The 20,168-nt window shown below is 37.0% G+C and overlaps 1 long non-coding RNA gene across 1 annotated transcript in view; it reads right to left on the bottom strand.

Moving 5' to 3' along the window:
- Window positions 1–3,099: 3,099 nt before the first annotated feature.
- Window positions 3,100–20,168, bottom strand: part of LOC144362076 (uncharacterized) — a 51,541-nt gene continuing 34,472 nt past the window's right edge. The window contains exon 2 of the long non-coding RNA XR_013422537.2: window positions 3,100–4,743. This is a non-coding gene — a long non-coding RNA (uncharacterized LOC144362076). The remainder of the gene's footprint in view (window positions 4,744–20,168) is intronic.

Genomic DNA, 20,168 nt, shown 5'->3' with positions numbered 1-20,168 from the left:
GACACGCGCATTTAACTGCAGGTATCGAAACTGTGCATATTTACCTATATATTGCGATTTAGTCCTGAACATTGTAAATATAGACACACACATTGAACTGCAGGTATCTAAACTGGGCATATATACCTATACATTTTGATTTACTCCTGAACATTGTGTATATAGACACACGCATTTAACTGCAGGTATCTAAACAGTGCATATATACCTATATATTGTGATTTACTCCTGAACATTTTGTATATAGACACGCGCATTTAACTGCAGATATCTAAACTGTGCATACATACTTATACATTGTGATTTACTCCTGAACATTGTGTATATAGACACATGCATTCAACTGCAGGTATCTAAACTGTGCATATATACCTATATATTGCGATTTAGTCCTGAACATTGTGTATATAGACACGCGCATTTAACTGCATGTATCTAAACTGTGCATATATACCTATATATTGCGATTTAGTCCTGAACATTGTGTATATTGACACGCGCATTTAACGCAGGTATCGAAACTGTGCATATATACCTATATATTGCGATTTAGTCCTGAACATTGTAAATATAGACACACACATTTAACGCAGGTATCTAAACTGTGCATATATACCTATACATTGTGATTTACTCCTGAACATTGTGTATATTGACACACGCATTTAACTGCAGGTATCTAAACTGTGCATATATACCTATACATTGTGATTTACTCCTGAACATTGTGTATATAGACACATGCATTCAACTGCAGGTATCTAAACTGTGCATATATACCTATATATTACGATTTAGTCCTGAACATTGTGTATATAGACACGCGCATTTAACTGCATGTATCTAAACTGTGCATATATACCTATATATTGCGATTTAGTCCTGAACATTGTGTATATAGACACGCGCATTTAACTGCAGGTATCGAAACTGTGCATATATACCTATATATTGCGATTTAGTCCTGAACATTGTAAATATAGACACACACATTTAACGCAGGTATCTAAACTGTGCATATATACCTATACATTGTGATTTACTCCTGAACATTGTGTATATTGACACACGCATTTAACTGCAGGTATCTAAACTGTGCATACATACCTATACATTGTGATTTAGTCCAGAACATTGTGTATATAGACACACCAATATAACTGCAGGTATCTAAACAGTGCATACATACCTATACATTGTGATTTAGTCCAGAACATTGTGTATATAGACACACGCATTTAACTGCAGGTATCTAAACAGTGCATATATACCTATACATTGTGATTTAGTCCAGAACATTGTGTATATAGACACACGCATTTAACTGCAGGTATCTAAACAGTGCATATATACCTATACATTGTGATTTACTCCTGAAAATTGTGTATATAGACACGCGCATTTAAGTGCAGGTATCTAAACTGTGCATATATACCTATATATTGCGATTTAGTCCTGAACATTGTATATATAGACACACGCATTTAACTGCAAGTGTCTAAACTGTGCATATATACCTATATATTGCGATTTAGTCCTGAACATTGTGTATATAGACACGCGCATTTAACTGCAGGTATCGAAACTGTGCATATTTACCTATATATTGCGATTTAGTCCTGAACATTGTAAATATAGACACACACATTGAACTGCAGGTATCTAAACTGGGCATATATACCTATACATTTTGATTTACTCCTGAACATTGTGTATATAGACACACGCATTTAACTGCAGGTATCTAAACAGTGCATATATACCTATATATTGTGATTTACTCCTGAACATTTTGTATATAGACACGCGCATTTAACTGCAGATATCTAAACTGTGCATACATACTTATACATTGTGATTTACTCCTGAACATTGTGTATATAGACACATGCATTCAACTGCAGGTATCTAAACTGTGCATATATACCTATATATTGCGATTTAGTCCTGAACATTGTGTATATAGACACGCGCATTTAACTGCATGTATCTAAACTGTGCATATATACCTATATATTGCGATTTAGTCCTGAACATTGTGTATATAGACACGCGCATTTAACTGCAGGTATCGAAACTGTGCATATATACCTATATATTGCGATTTAGTCCTGAACATTGTAAATATAGACACACACATTTAACGCAGGTATCTAAAATGTGCATATATACCTATACATTGTGATTTACTCCTGAACATTGTGTATATTGACACACGCATTTAACTGCAGGTATCTAAACTGTGCATATATACCTATACATTGTGATTTACTCCTGAACATTGTGTATATAGACACATGCATTCAACTGCAGGTATCTAAACTGTGCATATATACCTATATATTGTGATTTAGTCCTGAACACTGTGTATATAGACACACGCATTTAACTGCAGGTATATAAACTGTGCATATATACCTATACATTGTGATTTACTCCTGAACATTGTGTATATAGACACATGCATTCAACTGCAGGTATCTAAACTGTGCATATATACCTATATATTGTGATTTAGTCCTGAACACTGTGTATATAGACACACGCATTTAACTGCAGGTATCTAAACTGTGCATATATACCTATACATTGTGATTTACTCCTGAACATTGTGTATATAGACACGCGCATTTAACTGCAGGTACATAAACTGTGCATATATACATATACATTGTGATTTACTCCTGAACATTGTGTATATAGACACGCGCATTTAACTGCAGGTATCTAAACTGTGCATATATACCTATACATTGTGATTTAGTCCTGAACATTGTCTATATAGACACACGCATTTAACTGCAGGTATCTAAACTGTGCATATATACCTATACATTGTGATTTAGTCCTGAACATTGTGAATATAGACACACGCATTTAACTGCAGGTATCTAAACTGTGCATATATACCTATACATTGTGATTTAGTCCTGAACATTGTCTATATAGACACATGCATTTAATTGTAGGTATCTAGACTGTGCATATATACCTATACATTGTGATTTAGTCCTGAACATTGTCTATATAGACACATGCATTTAATTGCAGGTATCTAGACTGTGCATATATACGATGATATCAGAAAGTACGGTCTCATTGTTAATTTTTTGTGTTTATTCTCAATAACTCTGATTCATATAACAGGACTTAAAGCTGTAAAGTTTTGTCTTCAGTTTTATAATATTGTATTGTTTCTATGCTTCTTCCGGTTTTTTTCTGGCTGTGTCGTCAAACGTTCCATTGTCATGGTTCCATTCGAGTTAAATGTGATTCCTGGGTATATGAATTGATTGGTCTTAGTCTTGGTCTTCATTGTTATGTTATGTTTCCATAGGGGAATTGTGTATCTTCTGATTTGCGTTTGATTTATTAATATCAATACTGGATTGTAGTTCTGATTTAGTTGTGATTGTGAGCACTATGTCATCTGCATATAATAGTTTAGATATAGGCTGGCAGTTGAGTTCAGAGATGTCAGTTCAGTTTTCATCAAATTCTGTTGATATGATAAAAATATTGGGCTCAATGGGCAACCTTGCTTTACACCATTGTCCATTTCAAAATTTGGTGTTAATATTCCATCCAGTTTAACTTGAAATATTTCTGTACATGTCTTGTATTCTGTAGTTTGTTTGTTTGTTTAACAGCCCATCTCTCCAGACAGTGTCAAATCACTTCCTAAGGTCCACAAAGCAGGTGTAAACTTTCTTATTTGTTGTTTGTTATATTTTATAGTGTTCCAGGTCAAAATGTGGTCCGTAGTTCGGTGATTCCGATATACACCTATACATTGAGATTTAGTCTTGCAAATTGTTCATATAGATATACACGTCATTGGGTTCTGAATATCCTGAATGTACCCGTTATACAGTAATATATACACTGTGACGTCGCCCAGTGTGGGCACGTAGTCTTACATGTATTTTTGTTGCGTATATTTCTTTACCTCGTGAATGTCCTATCCGATAGTCAGGCTCTATTCAAATTAAATGCAGCTTTTTTCCGTAATGAATCCCAATAATCATATCAGCCGGTCACATGACATAAAAGTTTAATTCTGAGAATGTTAATTTCTTCCTGTTCATAAAGTCTGTTAACGTGTCTGATTGTTGTAGCTCATAAATGAATGACTTTTCAAAAGGGTAAAATATTATTGGAGTTATTGTAGGTTTATATATTAATTAATTAATTAGGTGATTTAATACCAATTGATATAATACATCATTCCATGGCCTAATAAGTGTATTAAGATTAATTGAATGATTCACTCATCTTGTTCCAACTAGTCAAAATAATCATAATTTTGTCCGTCCGCCAATCCCAGTCGTCCTCATTCGTCAAGTTTCCATCCGTCAAATCCAGACGTCCTCCTATGTGTGTACCCGTCTTTTAAACCATTCGTCTTTATCGGAAGAGTGTCCGTCCGCCGAACTCTGTCTTTACGTGAGCCTGTCCTTCAAATCCCGGCTACATCGCACATCAAATATTAACGTTATTAACATCATCGTACGACGGGTTTCCGTCTGCTAAGCCCCTTCGTCATTACGACTGTCCGCCAAACCAGCTTGTCATCGACGGGTTTCCGTTTGCTAAGCCCCTTCGTCATTACGACTGTCCGCCAAACCAGCTCGTCATCGTTTAACGAGTATCAAACCAGTTCTTTTTTTTGGGTGTCCATCACAACATGCGCCGTCGTACAACCGGAGTCCAGTACACAGGTGGAACGATAATTCGTAGAATCTGTAATCGAATTAAAAGAATATTTTAATATAAATATGATTTAAATATTTCCTTTGATGCTGCCGAAAAGAAGTTTGATAAATATGCCAACCATCCTAGTTCAAAATGATAAGGATCAGCGTTATAGTGAACTGCGTTGAGATCAAAGAGCACGTATTGATGCAATATTTTCAAAAGACTTGTATATCGATAACTGTACGTAAACGGCAAATGAATCAATAAAACATCTTATCATATTTGTATGCATCGCTCTAGGTTGCCATGGTGAAGGTGAATTGTGATTACATGTAAGGCAACTTTCATGTAATTCGAACCCTTTCCCATGCGTGATAATGATCAGACGGCGGCGCTAGACCTAAATCCGCCCAGACTCCACCAATTGTAGTGGCATGCGCCTACATGGAGAAAATGGAGTAGACCACTTGATCGATGGAAATCTGTTTAATTCCACCCATGCTTGAATGGTACTGGTATCTCATAATACTATTAAATCTCGGTCAGTCGACTTGACTAATTCACACAATCTGTGCTACGTTGTTGACGAGGCCGAAGGCGATTGACTTTCAAAGCATGCTATCGTTGGAGAATGGCTCGTGTAACTCGCTCGCAGTGTTAGAAGCGGTGCTAATTTACGGATTATCAAACGCAAATAAACCACACGGGAAGCATAATAACTCAATGAAAAATCTCCTCCTTCCCGCTTCAGATGCGAGAATTAAAGCCATTCTATATGGCGCTTGGGAAAGTAAGACGACGTGAGCATGGCCTCATGCAAAGACTATCGGTTTGTTTTTCCACCTCATATACTGTTCCGTGCGCTTGATTGCATTCACGTTATGTTATCGGCTATAGGGCCATCCTGGCGATCTCAGCTGTCATCGCCGAGCATGCTGGGTAATTGAATGAATGATCAGGTTTTAATTAAGTTAGGTTTGCTCGTGCCAATTGTTGTCGAGTTAGCAGATGCTGCATTTCAGATCACCACAGTATATGTTTCATGTACTCGCCGTGGCTATAATTTACCATACCGCACCGAGAAAACTTACATCATATGGATCCGCTGACGAATGCTTAGGCGACATGGTTTGTTGTGGCATGGAGTTTATGGTTGTGGCATCAATATATAACTCTGAATAAATACGTTCCATTTGGTGCCGTGTTCTTCGTTACGGCATGGTTCACTGAATGTTTTTTGGTGATGTAGTCGGCATGCTTAACGCGGGAATACGCAGCACCCATTTGCTACCAACACATACTTGTATCCCGTAAATTATGTAATGTACGTACTTACTTAAGACTAACTTTAAGTGGTATGATTTTTCTCAAGCTGTTTATTTGAAAAAAGGATGCCATTGCAATGACACCACCATAACATTATATGTATTCAATGATATGTGGTTAAAGCGACGTCGTGAATTAATTCACGAAAATCAAATATAAATTGTGTAAATTTAACGCACTACAATTTCTGTGCCCTTACTTGTATATGAGCGAAACACGGCTTATTAAATGAATGGTATTGAATTACGGACATAACGCCCTTTCCGGACATCCCATGATAGAATTTACGAATAAATGTGTCATGTGTTAATAATTAGATCCACACTTTTTATATCGTACTTACGAACAAAGAAATGGACACGACGATGGAATCATATTGGGGCATGTCAACCTTTAACTGTGATGTAGTGAAAAAACTAGTCTAGTATTCACAGAACAAAACAAAACAAAACACATACTGGGTGATTCAGCGTGACGCCAGTTAGAGTTCCATCGCTGTTAGTTGGTCGATATGCAATATGTGTTATTATGTAACCAAAAAAATACCGTTGGTACTACTATTGCTTATACACACACTGAGGGCCAACAATGATTGACACACTTTGCTTTCCCGGTATTATTTCCCTACCCGTGATAGTCAAAATAAATTAACACTCGGGGTCAGCATTATAATTTGTATTTATTAAACTTACGTGTGTGAGTGTGCTTGTATATGTTTTTCATGAAGCCTCTAGTCACCTCTCCGAAAAAAACAACGCTGCCTTTTTTTTATTTCAATTCCCAAATTATTAATTATTCAATTCTGTGACTTCTCAAATGTTTCGTTTTTGTGAGGCAAATATTAAAAAATGACTGTATTGACTATTGACATCTGTATTTGGCATGGCTTGTAATTTTTGTTGTGACATTCATCGGTCATTAGCTTTCAGTGGCCTTCAAAGTACATACCGGCAAATATTGTAAATGAATACCGGTGTTTCACGGTATCAACATATCACGTGACGTTCCCGGCCAGTGTCAAGATTCTAGCTCTTACTAATGATCACTGTGCACAAAAAAATCGAACGTGACTGACTTTGAAAGTTTCCACCGCCCCGTACCCGTTTCATAGTAATATTGTTATAAGTTGTATTGCAATGTACGTTTGACGGAAATGTGTTGCAATGACGCAGCGACAGACAGTGGTTATCTTGTAAAATTATATGTATTTACCTTTGTTCAAAAGCACGAGACGCGCGTATCACGGGGTGTGATCCGTGTATACAGAGAACAAAAGTGATGGTCAGAAAGGATGTGCAGCGTAAGAATTGCCGAATATCCCAAATAATCCCCAACTGTCTGACTGCACTCGCCGTTGACACATTTCCGGTCTTGAAATGTAACTATAGCGTTTCACCACAAGAGAAATGTCTTCTTTCTATGCATATTAAATATGGGCGTACAGGAATTGAGTCATTGTTTTCTATTTTCTGTTGGCTAACCGCAGTCGAACGTGAGAGAAGCTTCAGCGTGACGTCACAGTCGTACAGTATCTATAACACATTTGTACATGGTATCTCTTCAAGTTATTTTGTGTATGACAGTGATGACCCGGTCTATGGTGTTGTTTTCCCGTCTTGTGTGTCTAACTTTATAAGTGACGTAATGGCTTACATGTCTCCGTCATCGCTTAATGTTGTACGGGTCGGAGGATGCTTACACTGCCCATAAGTATGGTAAAGAACGCCCCCATACATTTCGGCAACGCTTTGAACATTGTGCACCGTGATTAGGAACACATGCGTATTTGTAAATTGCTACAATAAGTGGGTACCTTGTCGTGATTTGGTCGTTTTCTCACGATTATTGAACCGGCACAGTCTGTGACCAACATAGGGGGCGCATTACATTATCTAATGATTCCACTATTATTGGCAATTATATCTCCATTTGCGACAATAATTTTTAACACATTTCTCATTTATCGGTAGTTTAGCAGTGGGGTGTAAAATTAGTATTTCGACGTCCCGGTGACACGACATATAACGATATGAATCACCTAATTTTTCTCCTCTGGTCCATTGTTTTCATTTCAGGACGACGATTCAATCCCAAACTGCCTTATTTGTTTGTTATTACAAGTAACGTTCGATGTGTTTCACATTCTGTGCAAAATAACGACATTAGGGACTAGTTGTTATAAACAGCTAATGATTGACACATAACGTGACAGCAGCCTGTTACACATTCTGTGCAGTGACAATACGTGCCATGTGTGCAGTATTTCCTCCATGTCAGAAATACAACAAAATACATAGAAAGTTACAAAAACAACTATTTGTAAACATCAGAAAATGAATCAAGGAAATTCTGTGACAAAGATACCATACATACACTTCCACATATATAATTGACACTGACCATACATGCACCTTCACATATTATATGATTGACACTGATTATACATACACTTCCACATATTATATGATTGACACTGACCATACATGTATCTCCACATATATGATTGGCATTGACCATACATACACCTTCACATATTATGTGATTGACATTGACCATACATACACCTTCACATATATGATTGGCACAGACCATACATTCACCTCCACATATATGATTGGCACTGACCATACATGCACCTCCACATATTATATGATTGATACTGACCATACATGCACCTTCACATATTATATGATTGGCACTGACCATACATACACCTCCACATATATGATTGGCACTGACCATACATGCACCTCCACATATTATATGATTGACACTGACCATACATACACCTCCACATATATGATTGGCACTGACCATACATGCAATTTGACATATTATATGATTGACACTGATCATACATGCACGTCCACATATATGATTGGCACTGACCATACATGCACCTCCACATATTATATGATTGACACTGACCATACATGCACCTCCACATATATGATTGGCACTGACCATACATACACCTCCACATATTATATGATTGACACTCACCATACATGCACCTTCACATATTATATGATTGACACTCACCATACATGCACCTCCACATATATGATTGGCACTGACCATACTTACACCTCCACATATTATATGACTGACACTGTCCATACATGCACTTCTACATATTATATGATTGACACTCACCATACATGCATCTCCACATATTATATGATTGACAATGACCATACATGCACCTTCACATATTATATGATTGACACTCACCATACATGCATCTCCACATATTATATGATTGACACTGACCGTACATGCACCTTCACATATTATATGATTGACACTGACCATACATACACCTCCACATAGATGATTGGCATTGACCATACATACACCTTCACATATTATATGATGGGCACTGATCATACATGCACCTTCACATATTATATGATTGACACTGACCATACATGCACCTTCTCATATTATATGATTGACACTGACCATACATACACCTTCACATATTATATGATTGACACTCACCATACATGCACCTTCACATATTATATGATGGGCACTGATCATACATGCACCTTCACATATTATATGATGGGCACTGATCATACATGCACCTTCACATATTATATGATGGGCACTGATCATACATACACCTTCACATATTATATGACTGACACTCACCATACATGCACCTTCACATATTGAATGATGGGCACTGATCATACATGCACCTTCACATATTATATGATTGACACTCACCATACATGCACCTTCACATATTATATGATGGGCACTGATCATACATGCACCTTCACATATTATATGATTGGCACTGATCATACATGCACCTTCACATATTATATGATTGGCACTGACCATACATGCACCTTCACATATTATATGATTAGCACTGACCATACATACACCTTCACATATTACATGATTGACACTCACCATACATGCACCTTCACATTTTATATGATTGGCACTGACCATACATACACCTTCACATATCACATGATTGACACTCACTATACATACACCTTCACATATTATATGATTGACACTCACCATACATGCACCTTCACATATTATATGATTGACACTGACCATACATACACCTTCACATATTATATGATTGATACTCACCATACATACACATTCACATATTATATGATTGACACTCACCATACATGTATCTCCACATATTATATGATTGACACTCACCATACATGTATCTCCACATATTATATGACTGGCACTGATCAAACATACACATTCACATATTGTATGATTGACACTCACCATACATGTATCTGCACATATTATATGATTGACGCTCACCATACATGTATCCCCACATATTATATGATTTACACTGATCATACATACACCTTAACATATATGATTGACACTGACCATACATACACCTTCACATATTATATGATTGACACTCACCATACATGCACCTTCACATATTATGATTGACACTCACCATACATGTATCTGCACATATTATATGATTGACGCTCACCATACATGTATCTCCACATATTATATGATTTACACTGATCATACATACACCTTAACATACTATATGATTGACACTGACCATACATACACCTTCACATATTATATGATTGACACTCACCATACATGCACCTTCACATATTATGATTGACACTCACCATACATGTATTTCCACATATTATATGATTGACACTCACCATACATGTATCTCCACATATTATATGATTGGCACTGATCATACATGCACCTCCACATATTATATGACTGACACTGACCATACATGCACTTTCACATATATGATTGGCACTGACCATACATGCACCTTCACATATTATATGATTGACACTGACATACATGCACCTCCACATATTATATGATTGGCACAGATAATACATGCACCATACATGTACTTCCACATATATGATTGACATTGACCATACATACACCTCCACATATATGATTGGCACTGATCATACATGCATCTTCACATATTATATGATTGACACTGACCATACATGCACCTCCACATATATGATTGGCACTGATCATACATGCATCTTCACATATATGATTGGCACTGACCATACATGCACCTCCACATATATGATTGGCACTGATCATACATGCATCTTCACATATTATATGATTGACACAGACCATACATGTACTTCCACATATATGATTGACACTGATCATACATGCACCTCCACATATTATATGATTGACACTAACCATACATACACCTCCACATATATGATTGCCATTGATCATACATACACCTCCACATAGATGATTGGCACAGATCATACATGCACCTCCACATATTATATGATTGATACTCACCATACATGCACCTCCACATATTATATGATTGGCACTGATCAAACATACACCTTCACATATTATATGATTGACACTCACCATACATGTATCTGCACATATTATATGATTGACGCTCACCATACATGTATCTTCACATATTATATGATTGACATTGACCATACATACACCTTCACATATTATATGATGGGCACTGATAATATATACACCTCCACATATATGATTGATACTCACCATACATACACCTCCACATATTATATGATTGATACTCACCATACAACCACCTTCACATATTATATGATTGACACTCACCATACATACACCTTCACATATTATATGATTGGCACTGATCAAACATACACTTCCACATATTATATGATTGACACTCACCATACATGTATCTCCACATATTATATGATTGACACTCACCATACATGTATCTCCACATATTATATGATTGACACTCACCATACATGTATCTGCACATATTATATGATTGACGCTCACCATACATGTATCTTCACATATTATATGATTGACATTGACCATACATACACCTTCACATATTATATGATGGGCACTGATAATATATACACCTCCACATATATGATTGATACTCACCATACATACACCTCCACATATTATATGATTGATACTCACCATACATGCACCTTCACATATTATATGATTGACACTCACCATACATGTATCTGCACATATTATATGATTGACGCTCACCATACATGTATCTGCACATATTATATGATTGACGCTCACCATACATGTATCTTCACATATTATATGATTGACATTGACCATACATACACCTTCACATATTATATGTTTGGCACTGACCATACATACACCTCAACATATTATATGATTGATACTCACCATACATACACCTCCACATATTATATGATTGATACTCACCATACATGCACCTCCACATATTATATGATTGACACTCACCATACATACACCTTCACATATTATATGATTGGCACTGATCAAACATACACCTTCACATATTATGTGATTGACACTCACCATACATGTATCTCCACATATTATATGATTGACACTCACCATACATGTATCTCCACATATTATATGATTGGCACTGATCAAACATACACCTTCACATATTATATGATTGACACTCACCATACATGTATCTGCACATATTATATGATTGACGCTCACCATACATGTATCTCCACATATTATATGATTGACACAGATCATACATACACCTTAACATATTATATGATTGACACTGACCATACATACACCTTCACATATTATATGATTGACACTCACCATACATGCACCTTCACATATTATGATTGACACTCACCATACATGTATCTCCACATATTATATGATTGACACTCACCATACATGTATCTCGACATATTATATGATTGGCACTGATCATACATGCACCTCCACATATTATATGATTGACACTGACCATACATGCACTTTCACATATATGATGGGCACTGATCATACATACACCTTCACATATTATATGATTGGCACTCACCATACATGCACCTTCACATATTATATGATTGATACTCACCATACATACACTTCCACATATTATATGATTGACACTCACCATACATGTATCTCCACATATTATATGATTGACACTCACCATACATGTATCTCCACATATTATATGATTGGCACTGATCAAACATACACCTTCACATATTATATGATTGACACTCACCATACATGTATCTGCACATATTATATGATTGACGCTCACCATACATGTATCTCCACATATTATATGATTGACACAGATCATACATACACCTTAACATATTATATGATTGACACTGATCAGACATACACCTTAACATATTATATGATTGACACTGACCATACATACACCTTCACATATTATATGATTGACACTCACCATACATGCACCTTCACATATTATGATTGACACTCACCATACATGTATCTCCACATATTATATGATTGACACTCACCATACATGTATCTCCACATATTATATGATGGGCACTGATCATACATACACCTTCACATATTATATGATTGGCACTCACCATACATGCACCTTCACATATTATATGATTGACACTGATCATAAATGAACTTCATATGTTCTACGATTGGTTCTTTCCGTGTATGTACCACAGTGTTATTACCAATCGTCGCGGTCTAAGGTTGGCTACTGCCAAGTAATAATATCTATTTTCACCGGGAGGGGCTATGAAATGGTCGATTGTCGCATTACCATCACTAGTAAAGAGTGCAGATAACTATAAACTAAGGCGACAGTGATGTACTGAACCCAATATGTAATAGTGTTATCAAACTAAGCTTTCTGGTTAGAAAAAAAATCGCCGATCCTACGCTACATACGTCACGGCGAAGTAGATCCATACATTAAACTCATTAGCTTTAACTAAGCAGCTGTCTTAGCAAACGTATTGAATAAGAACTCATGGGCAGTAGTGTTCTAATTTTCTAATTTTCTTATTTTACTGCCCGCTGTTCACATATGCCAATCAAAACTGACTGTCAGGTCACATGATAGGTTGCAAGGGTTTCAATCACGTCCAGCGGATCGAATGACCAATTTCTTTCATCGCCTTTAAGTGCTAGCAGATTGTCGTGCTATCTTTACTGTATTCTTAATGATTTTCATTAATAAGCTGTCCTTCCTATATATAGAATATGCAGTATAGTGGGTAAGGCTTCTAACTAAAAATATTACACGAGAATATGAAAATAAAGATTACAAAGTTCAGTCGGCAATATTTATCCTTGATGTACTACTAACAGTCGGTGTCGCTGCAAGGCAAGAACATATTTCATCACAAGTTTCCCATGGCATAACTTTCTTAACTTGGCCAATATGGGCGTACTGAGGCGCTTGGAATTTGATTAGGAACTCGTGCGTCAACTGGACCGTGCAGAAACCACTTCCCCCGTCCACACTTGACTGGTAATTATTTAGACATATTAGCAACCTTGTGCTATACTAATAATTCACTTTCGTGGTCAGCCATGATTTGCCGCGATTACAGCGTCACACCAGCACCGACAGTGATGACTGTATTAATAACATCCACTGAGCCAAAAACTAGTTCGGGTAAACATAGAATGGGCAAGTCATAATAATATTACGCCTGGAAATTAAATATACTTCTGTTAAAAGAAGAAAAGAAACAAACGGACGTGAGTTTGACATAACCAATAGATGTGCCTATCTTGGCCATCAATCAGGCTCACCGCTAAGTTTCCCACCGTGTGTTAACTAGCTTCCCCTGTGTTTATTTATTACGGCACGGCGATGATGTCTCAGTTTATTTGAAATCAATCCCTAACCTCTCAGCGAGCATTTTACAACTCACCAGTATTGGTTTGTGTCTTTCTATGTACTATATCGTTTTATTCACGGTTGACTGCTACTCTTTCCAGTCATCAGCCAATGCAGTACAAAGACGTGCCGTGTCTATCTCTCTGATATATGTTGTATTGAGAGTCTACAACTTTTACAATGTATGGAATAGGTGGCGATCACAGTTTGTGCGAACGCGCATGGATATTTTTAAATGAAAATCGGAACTCGAGGATGATGAAGTTTGTTGAAGAAGTCAGAATTTAATAGGCTACCTGTGGTCTTGCTTGCATTTAGTTATGCCAATATCTTGAAGTCTATATCACAGTAAACTGTGTGAGCTTGACATAGATAAACAAACCGCGCACTATTATGATACGTTATCCTCGTTCCATCACTGGAAAGTCTTCATTATTACCTCGAATATTGTAAGATGAGCCGTCTCCATGCCAAACAAGGATGGCAAAGGTCAGAGTTCATCACACTCCGCAATTATTACCAGGTTTAGTCAAGGTGGTACCCAAAAATGGAAAACGGGGAAGCGATATTGTTCCCGCAGGCTCGGCGCCGATGCGTTACTACGACTTAGTTCACATCCGTTACGCGTCGCTTCTAATTTGGGTGTACTTCAGTTAATGTGAATCGGACCGTTAGAACAAATATTAAACTCTTCTTGGCGGGGTTAGTTTTCAGTTGGGGACACTTATCTTGATAAAAACGCCTGTAAGTGGAGCGTAATTCTAGACGAGTCCATAAAATGCAAAAAATTATTTCATATTAAAACACATATTTTCCCCCGTTTTCCAGTAATAATTTTTCTACTCAAACATTTCTTAAGATGTGTACATTTTGTGTGCATCCAATTACATAGGAATGTGAACCAATCTTGTGGATGGGGTTCTAAAAAAAGGACGGTGTCAAATTCAAGGAGAGGCTGTTACTAAGTGACAATTGTCATGGCAACGATGTCACTCATCCCAACTTACATCTGTTCGAGAATTTCAGAAACGTAAACAAGTTCATCTTGTTTCCGGTTGGAAGGAGTAAATAGAAAGATACACAAGAGCGGGTACTCATATGTCACCGAAGGGCTGTGTGTGTTACGTCTGGTGGGTGGAGCTAACATGGGAACCTGCAGACAGCGACGCTGCCTCCAACGCTCCCTTGCGGTTAACTACAGTACAAACGAAGGATTCTTTGATTTGTTTTGACAATTCACAGTAACAATTTCCCAAAGTCCGTAAATAGTGCCATGTTAACTAATCCACGCAGGGTACTACGTTATGCTACCAACGAAATCCAGCGGTGTTGTTATCCCCAGTTAAAACACAGACATTTCGTAAACGTCACGACTTTTATTTTTCTGAAAACGCTGAGAACCTTTCGTTTTCAAAGTTGCATCGAACACGTAGCGGCTGCATGTTTAGATCAGAAAAAGTGTGGTTAGTCACGTCTTCAGAATGATAGTCGTTGTGATTGTTTAGAGTCGGCAACGAAATACCTTACCACAAGAACTGACTTATGTGTTCACCGTCACTCTCAGAACATTTAAAAATTTCATGAGAAAATTATCGACATCTCTCTGTTGTTTGGTCTGATAAATTCAGTCTCACAATTTTCTGCTATGTTAAACTACAATATAAAGTTACCATGGCTCTTCACAGATGTGGCTAGCTGTCAATTACTTCAACTGTTTGCTGGAGGCTACGAATTCGATCTCTCTCCTACAGTGCTTGTGCATGTTTTACAGACTTAACCGTTACACTCACTACTCGTTGCTTGCAACACGTTTTTTGTTGTTACTTCTCACGAGTGCAGATTTAGAGGGGTGATTGAAATTATTCGATCATGCCAAGGTCTATTTTTTAAACGATATTTACACGCTAAGATTCTGATAAAAACATAAAACAATACAATAATTAGAAATAATGTCTGTTTTGAACTCTGGCGTAAGATTGACACATATGGTTACTATGGTACTTATTCACTGCGATGTTTTCTTCTTATACTTCCAACTACATTGCAAGACGATGCATATATGGTGAAAACCTCCATACATACTGGAATGGAGAATTGACATGTTTGTTACTAATATTTGTAGCAAATTTCTAATGATTCTTAAACGCGTGTCTAGATATCATCCGCATGCCGAAAACGGGGATTAAATAAACCACTGTTTTATGTAATGTCGGATATACGTTTCAACATAGACGAGCACTGGGGAACACTTACATGGAACAGTCAGTGACTCACTCCGTTTAGAGAGCTGTAAATTTTATATAGTTCTTTAATAACCCTCGACCCGCTCGGCTTATTGCTTTAATGTTAATTCTATAGTTGTTTAATCGATCCCACAGCTACCAAGCAGTTCATCCCAGTTCCTTCCATGTGTGTAGCCGAGAGGCAATGACGTTGAACACATAAACAATACCATTATTGCCAATCGCATGTAAACGTATGACTCGCATCTTCTGTATATTAGAATTCAATATTTCCCCCTGCGGCATGGCCTTCAACATGACGGCAAAGTACATTTCCGGGCCGACATACAGTGTAACAACTGCTCGTTATTGTTTCTGTCTTCATTTTACTTTATAATAAGGTGGACGAGAACCGCGAAAATAATTTCTAAAATGACAATGGTTTGAATTTACTTGGCTAATGCGTTATTTGAAGTACGAAGTATGCTACGGGCAATATACATCTTTCAACGGGGCTGAGGTTGCTCTATTTTATAGATTCCTTATTTAATATCTAATACCCATATAATAACAAACTATGTTGAACCCATATCTTTAACTTCACGATTCGGTTTTTGAGTTTTTAAATCGATTTTTGATTTTGCAAATGAGTGATAAGTCCCGGTGCGAATAAATCCACATGCCGCGGCAATGGAAACTGAATGGCGGTAAATATCCAATCTATACCAGTCCTATCGGTCATAAATATTAAAGAGCTTGATAAAAGCTGTTGAACATAATTACGTAGTCGTAAAAAACATGTGTCTTGAACATATTTATACTTTGTGCGTTCATGTGAAAACCGAATAACGGACCTGGTCGTCCGAGATCAGCAACTGCTGTTCGTAATGGCGGTACATCATCCCTGATGGCTGTCTCAATATGATGGAGCACCAGTCCCATAATTAATTTCATGCGCACGATCTGAGCCCACAGATGGAATAAAACACATCAACTGTGCGTGCAACATTATAATACGCTCCGTTCACTAAAACTAATATTATTTCCACTTGTGCCAGTCATTAATTTCTTCAGGCAACTTGTAAAATTGATAATTAAAACATATCTGGCTTGAATAGATTCAGCTATTTTGAAATGGTGTTTGGGGAATGAAGCGAACATTGCCTCACCACATATACGTACTAAGAATAATATTATTATTGTAAACACAAGTTCCGGATTTTGTGTTGTCAGATATGTTATAAAGAAATTCTTTCATTTGTATCAAGGGATTTGTTTAATGCAATACACGTGTGATGTTGGTAAAAGCATTTGGGAAAACAAGAACAGTTTTCTTCGTCAGATGAAATAATTACTGTTATTTTAAAATATTTGAATTTCCTGTGACAGAATCAACCAGAATAGAACTAGTACATTTGATTTCGCAACGTCGCTTAGACAGTTTGTCATTTTTAATACACGACTACAATAGTTTTCAGACAGACATTTTTGTTTTGTTATAATTAAATGTCACTCTAAATTCTGCGCCAATGACATTTGAGATACAAAGCCGTGAATATAACAGACTCTTATACGTAGTCGGAGAAACAACGTTCCTTGTCATGTCATAAACGAACACTATGTGGGCCGTTATTAGGAAACAAAGCGCCATTTCATAAACTGTGTCATGCAGTGTTCAGACGAGCTTACCGATAGTGATATAATTTATCTCTAAATGTCTGTAAATTGACACAAACTATTCTCGTATTTAATTGTTAAGTTTTCAGGCAAAAACTATATTGAAGATTGTATTCCACCACGCAGTTGGTAGTGGAAGAGCTGTATTTTTAGTATATTCTTGATTAAATATTAGTGCGGTGCAGTCATGTGAAGACTAAATGACAGTGGAACCCCGAGATCAACAGTTTGGCCTGAAAAGCAGCTGTGAGTCAATCCATGTAATATAAACAGAACATTTATAAGAATAAGACCAAGTATGCTAATTAAAATCAGCCACTATTTTTTCATATTTTCAGACAAAGGCGAAGTTCATTTTCGCTTCGGCATTGTTGCCTAGTTGGTTGTATTGTGTTGTATGTTAGCGTGACATTGGTGACTGTCCGTCCTCTATATGCCACACACATTCACCACTTCGTCACCTAATTGTACTATACATTTCGACTCAATCACGGCCTTTCACCAACAAAACTTGTTGTTCGGTTTTGTTATAGAATTTAATACATTTAGTGGTGACACTTCTTGTATTGCATTTGCGGACGTGGTGAAGAGGAAGATATAACAGACTATTCGACAATCAGAACATTTCGACAGCCTCTCTACCGGCGTTGAGCAGAGAAAGTACTTGGTGGCTAACTGTTGAACTGAGTACAGTATATGAGAAATGTATCGGGAAATTAATTTTGTAAGATTACAACAACGCACTTAACATTGTCGTAAGTACGGGGAATGAGTAAAGATTTAGCATATGGTGTATCGGCAACATGCAGTATACTCACTCCACTACTGGAGTGTACATCGTTGAATGTTATACCACGCAGCTATGTAAGTCACCATATCAATAAAATTAAATTATGGACGTCTAGAAACGACACAGAAAATCACCGTATCTCTTTGAGGTGGTGATTCAAGCGTTCATGGATTCCCTGTGCCAGAGCTTGGTCCTATGGGGGACCAAGCCATTTCCCGCTATCGCCGGCGATCCGTAGCAAGTCATAAATCACCCGTTAACAAAAGGGCCAATATGTTTGTTTCATTTAAAATTCAATATTATTTAACTCTAAAAATGAAACCGTGTTTTTATATGATGTTCGTATGTATGTAATGCCAATGTCGACAGATGACACTCTCTCACTATTCACCGTTATCATATTTTACCTTACCGATCGAGTAGTTACACATACCATATATATCAAACACGCAGTGGTTGGGTTCGTAATACCACATTACCTGGTTTCCATCAATAATTCCAAACTGACAGGACAAAGTTAATGAGACCGGTAACAAATTTCGAAACCTACCGAGCGGGGTCAAAGGTCACGTCATCGTCCATTTCCTCCGGCTCTTAGCCGAGTCAATTGAAGATATAATTCAAACAAAATGCCCATATTTTCGTCTTCTGAGATAGTCACTATCACGGGTCGGTAATAAATACTTTGTGTTCAGTACGATTCTTTTTAGTTTGAGATGGGATGTGGCTA

The sequence above is a fragment of the Saccoglossus kowalevskii genome, chromosome 1 (genome assembly GCF_978046115.1).
Source record: "Saccoglossus kowalevskii chromosome 1, keSacKowa6.1, whole genome shotgun sequence".
Taxonomy (NCBI): Eukaryota; Metazoa; Hemichordata; class Enteropneusta; family Harrimaniidae; genus Saccoglossus; species Saccoglossus kowalevskii.
This window is presented reverse-complemented; position numbering and strand designations above follow the sequence as displayed.